Consider the following 6,337-nt stretch of genomic DNA (forward strand, 5'->3'; position numbering starts at 1 on the left):
TTACCTGCGTTTCCTCTCTCAGGCTCGTCCACTTGGCTTCCAGCAGAAACACATGTGTTGCTTGTTTGAGAGCGTAAAACGAGAGCCGGTGAAGTGAGTCTGCGTTTTGCGCTCTGCTCAGACTGAGCGGTGACTTGGAACTCCCGATCGGTCCTGATGCTCGCTGCTGCCTTTTGCCAGATATAAGCGCCGTGTGGCTGTCACGTGTGGAGACTCTTCGCGTTGTGTGTTGCTCCTTATTTCAGATGTTCGAGATGACATTTCTTGTATTCCCCCCACCCTCCCTCCTCTCCCCTCCCCTCCCTCCCCTGGCCCCCTAGCGCAAACTCGGCCACACTGGCCGATCCGAGGCTGCCTCTGGGTCCTAGTGAGCATTAAGAAAAAAGCTGGATCGTCATTCAAGAAGAAAAGAAAAAAGTTGATGTATTCGTTTCTGGATAATGGGATTGCAGTCCGTATACAATGGACTTTTTTCTGCCAAACGACAAGATTATTTAGGACACAAATTATCACCCAAACACGCCCCTTTGCCCTTCGACAGAAGTTTCAAATCAGTTTTTGACTCCTCTCAACTGGAGATGTAATTGCTGCACAGCCAGTCTATCTCGGTTGAGCTTTATTCCACTGACGATGGCCCTATTTAATAATTAGAGGTTCACCCCACGAAAAAGAAAAATTATCTGCATAATTTATGGTAATAGCATGGGTAAAGTCAACCATATGGTCACGCCTATTTTACTCCAACCCCCACCCCCTCTCTGAAATTAATGCTAATCGTCGGAGAGGCTGTAATTGTGGAACTTGGATCAATCATTCAATCGTTTCTGGGAGTTTTTCCGCTTTTCCCCTCATGCCGGGCCTTCCAGGGTGACCCACGTGACCCCAAAGAAAGGACATATCCAAGTCGGTGAGCCTTCTCCTTCAGTCAGGAGCGTCTCACCTCGTGGGGAAAAGCTGGAGCTCGTCCACTACCTCCCCCCTCCTCCTGACATTCAGACTGCCGGCTGACCTGCAGATGAGTGATTACAAAGGGCAATGAACGTATTAAAGTTGGTGACGGAGGGCTTCAGGTAAAACAGCCACACACATAAACGTGGCCGTGTGCAGAATACCATTTCTCCTGATGTTTTCTGACCCAGTGGAATCCAAGTTGTAAATGCTCTACCCCCTTCAGCCACTAGGTGTGGCACTTAATCTTTTATTTATTTCAGGAAATTATTTTCATGTGAGAGCAGCTCCGTTGTCCACGTCGGTGATCCTACAAGTGGGAGGTCAAGAAAAAGGAAAAAACAAAACAGAGCAGATATATTATATTTCTTACACTTCAACCAGCAGAGGAGCCAGGTAGTTAAAAAAAAAAAAAAAAAAAAAAAAAACACATTACTACTCAAAAACCCGGTGGTACAAGGCATGATTTGGTCACTAGAACCGAAAAAATGTGAGTGAGGGAAACCCTATGTTTAAAAAAAAAAATCCTGAAACTTATGGTGACCTTTGTCCTCACTTTGTTTATTTATTTATCCAGACATTGTGGTCAGGAGGCCTGTTAGCCACAGGCAGAGTTGCTGGTTTGGATTTGTCTCTAAAACAACATCTAAGAGTGCACGGTTAAGGTGAATGTGATAATTTAGGCCTCCGGCACTTTTATTTTCATGATGTGTCATGGAGAAGGGGGTCGGTAAACCAATCACTTTATTCTCTCCATCCCTCCCCTCCCGCTCCTTGCAGTGCACAGAAGTGGGGATGAGGGGGGGTGACGTCAGCATTTGGATGGTCTGGCTCAGAGCCCTCAGTGCCATAACAGCAATGAGGGGAGCTGCTGTTCACTCTGCTAATCAGAGATCCAGGCTAGATGGTCTCCATCGTGGGTTTTTTGTCACAGTTTATTTAGTTAGAAAAGGAAAAAAAAAAGCCACTCCACAGTGGTCATCTACAAATCGGAATATCCAAAATGTCCAGGGCAGGATGAGAGTGAGGCAAACTGAGAAAGTTCAATCTGTTTTTAGCAACTTTCCATGTTTGTGGCTCCAAATGGAAAGAGGGAAACTTCAATATCCCAAAATAATCCAACATGACATTCACAAACAGAGCTGAAACATTACAGTCCACTTGTGCAAACACAGTTTTAGAATCACCATAAATCTAGAAAACAAAACCGTCTCCCCTCAGGGTTCACTTTAGGAGCTCTTCCATTAGATTTAACTGAAAACGTGAAATAATGTAAACAACTACAGTTCACCTGCTGGTGAAGATCACATGAAGTTTTGGAACAGCTAATAAACCTGACCTCTAAGGGAGACTGCGTTGTATAACATGATCCTATGTATGACAATGTGCCCACGTCTGATCAGACTTGTTTTGCATGTGTTTTATCTAGGGACGGATGGGTTTGTCATTAATCTTTTGTGTCCATTTCTGTGGTGTTTCGAATTCCAGTTCCTTTTTTTAAATGAATAAACCCAAGCTCATTCAAAAACAATAATGAAGGGCTGAAATGCTTCAAAAGTGGGGTTTTTTCTGCAATGAAGACATTACATTTCCCTTTAATAAAATGGAAACGGACCAAAAATCCTTTTTTGAAAATCCCCCTGGCATCAGCTGTTGATTATCAACAGTCCTGTTAAAAATTAAGTGCATCCCTACTGTTTCCATAGGAAATGTGAGGGTTAGTAGTAGCCAGGTGCAACTAATCAGCTGCACCTAATTAACTGATCATCAGTTATAAAAGACGTTGTTTTGGCAGTTTGCCGGTCTGGTCCATTCCGTTGTGTTAATACAATGCCACAATCTTCACAGTAACTTCACCCAAAGGTGAGACTGTGCAGTGCTCAGAGAAACATGTTAAATCTTACAATTCATGACACTACAATGGGAAAAAGACTGAACAAGTATGGCTTGTTTGCAAGGGTTGCAGGGAAAACCTCTTCTTTGTAAAAAGAACATGGCAGCATGACTTAGATTTTCAGATTTGCATGTGTTTGGAAGATACTAAAAAAACTAAACAACCCCTCCAGCATATTAGCACATATACCTCATACCAACTGTCAAGCACAGTGGTGGAGGGGTGATGATTTGGGCTTGTTTTGCAGCCACAGGACCTGGACAGCTTGCAGTCATTGAATCAATGATACTAAATAGTGTCGTGAAGTAGACAATAATCCCGAGCACAGGAGAAAATCTACAACAGAACGACTGCAAGAGGGAAAAAAAAAAAAAATCAAGGTGTTGCAATGGTCCAGTCAAAGTCCAGATGTCAACCTCAACGAAATCCTGTGGGGTGAGCCTGTGGCTCTGTATAAACAAATACCCACCGACCTCAATGAACTAAAGCAACACTGGAAAGAAGAGTGGGCCAAAATTCCTCCACCATGATATGAGAGAGCGATAAAGTCAGACAAAAATAATTAGTTCAAGTTATTCCTGCTAAAGGTGGTTCATGAGATCATTACTTGTTTGTCTGCACGTACACATACATTAATACACACACACACACACACACACACCTACCTATATACACACACACATGCAGACCCTTTCCAAAAAATTAGAATATCATGGAAAAGTTTATTTCCATAATTCCATTCAAAACGTTAAATTTTCATAGATTATAGATTCATGGCCCACAACTTAAATGATTTCAAGTGCGTAGTTTTTTTTACTGGTACATAATTTGGGCTTCCAGCTCATAAAACCCACAAAAACAGGAATACCGTGAAGATATCATTCCAAATTTTACAGGGCATGAACGTTTTAACAGTGTCACACACAAACTCATCTACTAAACTAAAAGCACCTGCACAGGTTTTCCCAGGTGTCATTAAATTGCTTCACTTTATTTCAATTGTCTCAGTTAGGTTCAATATAGTGAAGACTGCAGACTTGACAACTGGCCAGAAGAGCATCACTGATACCCTCCATAGGATGGGTGAGCTACAAAAGTTCATAGCTAAGGAGGCTGGCTGTTCACAGAGTGCTGTGTCTGAGCATATCAATGGAAAGTCTAGTGGAAAAGCAAAATGTGGCAGAAGATGCACCAGCAGAAGAGATGACAGTGGCCTTCGGCAGATTATCAAACAGAAGATTCAAGAATATGGCAGAGATCCAGCTTCAAAAACCACCACATTCAGATGCATCCAGGATATGGGCTATAACTGTCCGGTTCCTCGGGTCAAACCACTTCTGAGCCTGAGCCAACGTCAGAAGCGACTCAACTGGGCCAAGGAGGAGGAGGACTGGACTGTTGGCCAGTGGTCCAAGGTCCTCTTTTCCAATGAAAGTACAGTGTGCCTTTCATTTGGGAATCAAGGTCCAAGGGTTTGGAGGAAGACGGGTGAGGAACAGAACCCAAGCTGCTTGAGGTCCAGTGTGAAATATCCAGTCAGTCATGATTTAGGGTGCAAAGTCCGGTGCAGGTGTTGGTAAACTCTTTTTTTTTTTAAATCCAAGGTCACTGCAGCAGTCTACCAGGATGTTTTAGAAAACTTCACAATTCCTTCTGCTGAGGATCTGTACAGAGATGGAGATTTCATCTTCCAGCAGGACCTGGCCCCTGCCCATACCGCCACAAGCTCCAAAACCTGGTTTGATGGCCATGCCATCACAGTCCTTCACTGGCCAGCCGGACCTAAACCCCATTGAGAATCTATGGGGTATTATCAGGAGGAAAATGAAGTCCACCAGACCCAAAAACCTTTTGAGCTGACAGCAAGCATCAAGGAAATCTGGGCTTCCACGACTCCCAGGCAATGCTACGCCGCATCGAGGTAGTGATTAAGGCAAAGGGATTCCCAACCAAGTATTGAAGATTGACATATCGTTTTGAAAGTACCCCATTTTTAATTGACTTGATGTGATCCCAATTTTTATTTTTATTTTTAAATGCAAAAACTGAGAAGTAAATGCTAATGTCTTCACGGTATTCTAATCTTTTGAATTCCTGTTTTTGTGGGTTTTATGAGCTGGAAGCCCAAATTATGTACAGATAAACAACTAAGTACTTGAAATCATTTAAGCTGTAGGCTGTGAATCTATAATCAATGAAAATTTAACGTTTTGAATGGAATTATGAAAATCAACTTTTCCATGATATTCTAATTTTTTGGAAAGGGTCTGTATACATACACACACATACATACATATAGTTCAGTAGTCTTCACTTTACATGTTGGTGAATTTAAATGTGGCTTTAATAGGCAGCTTTTATTTACCTTTTCATTTATTGTTTGTAACTGTGATAATCATTTCCAGCCAAAGAAGATAAATCTACATTTTAGCAGATGTGTTTGTGTCTAAAAATTGAAGTATTTTTTAAATTCTGCTAGTTTTTTTGTGTTTGTCTTGATGAGAACCATTTCAAAAGAAACTATTCAATCATAGTTAAATTCTGATATCACACCTTTTCCAGCAAAGCCCAGAAGGGATCTCAGTTAAAAATAGAACCGATTGTGAAACCCTGCTCCGATACCTATGTTTACAAAGCATGCTGAATAAATAAAATGGGACATGCTGTGTACTTTGAACAAACCCACTTAAAAAAAAAAGAACGAAAAAGAAAAAACAGGTTTTCATATTTCACCTCTAAATGTACACAGTGCACTTGTGTTTGTCAACCGAGCTGGTCTGTGACGCATTATGAAAGAAAATAAAAAGAGGGAAAGCGCCTATTATCGGTCTGTCCTGCTGCTTCTTGGACAGGACAGTGTCACTCAAAAGGAGCACATTTACGGGTGAAGCACACATACGGGTGATCAAACGCTCGCTGCACTTTCTGGAAAGTGCAGGTGTATTTGTTTTTTTTTTTTTTAAACATAGAATTCCTTGTTTAGCAGTTCAGTTGCATGTAGGAAGAAAATTAAAGGCACATGAAGGATCGACACCCTGTTTGTGAGCAATAAAGAGGGAGTTAGGGAGAGTCAAAGGACCTGAGTTATGAGAAGGTCGAAAGCAGAGAAAAGTGGGGGTGGGGTGGGACATTAAAAAGATTGTGTCCGTCTGGCTAATGGTTCTTTATGGCTCCCTCATGTCCTCAGATGGACAGGATGACTGGCACACAGTGTGACTACTGGTAACTGCACATCACCTCCATTGCCCCCCCCCCCTTTCCTTCAGCTGACATCCCACTCAGGGAGGCTGCCTGCCACAGTGAAGTGAACCACTAAAAACACCATAAAACCAACAGACTAAACAGCCATTCATCATTACACACGCACTAGTCTTAACTGTCCCACTCGGTGACTCAATGCGAACATTAAAACTTCATCAAGTATTACCGGAGCAAAAAAAAAAAAAAAACAAGGAAAAAGAGAGAGAAAAAAAAACAAAGTTCTGACCACTCAAA

General features: G+C 42.0%; 1 protein-coding gene across 1 annotated transcript in view; it reads right to left on the reverse strand.

Annotated features, from left to right (window-relative positions):
* The window catches only part of rspo2 (R-spondin 2), a 60,420-nt gene extending 60,159 nt beyond the window's left edge, over window positions 1-261 (reverse strand). The window contains exon 1 of the mRNA XM_040012677.1: window positions 5-261. The gene's annotated coding sequence lies outside the window, so the exon portion shown is untranslated. The remainder of the gene's footprint in view (window positions 1-4) is intronic.
* Between the last annotated feature and the right edge of the window lie 6,076 nt (window positions 262-6,337).

The sequence above is a fragment of the Simochromis diagramma genome, unplaced genomic scaffold (assembly GCF_900408965.1).
Source record: "Simochromis diagramma unplaced genomic scaffold, fSimDia1.1 OVJJ01000618.1, whole genome shotgun sequence".
Classification (NCBI taxonomy): domain Eukaryota; kingdom Metazoa; phylum Chordata; class Actinopteri; order Cichliformes; family Cichlidae; genus Simochromis; species Simochromis diagramma.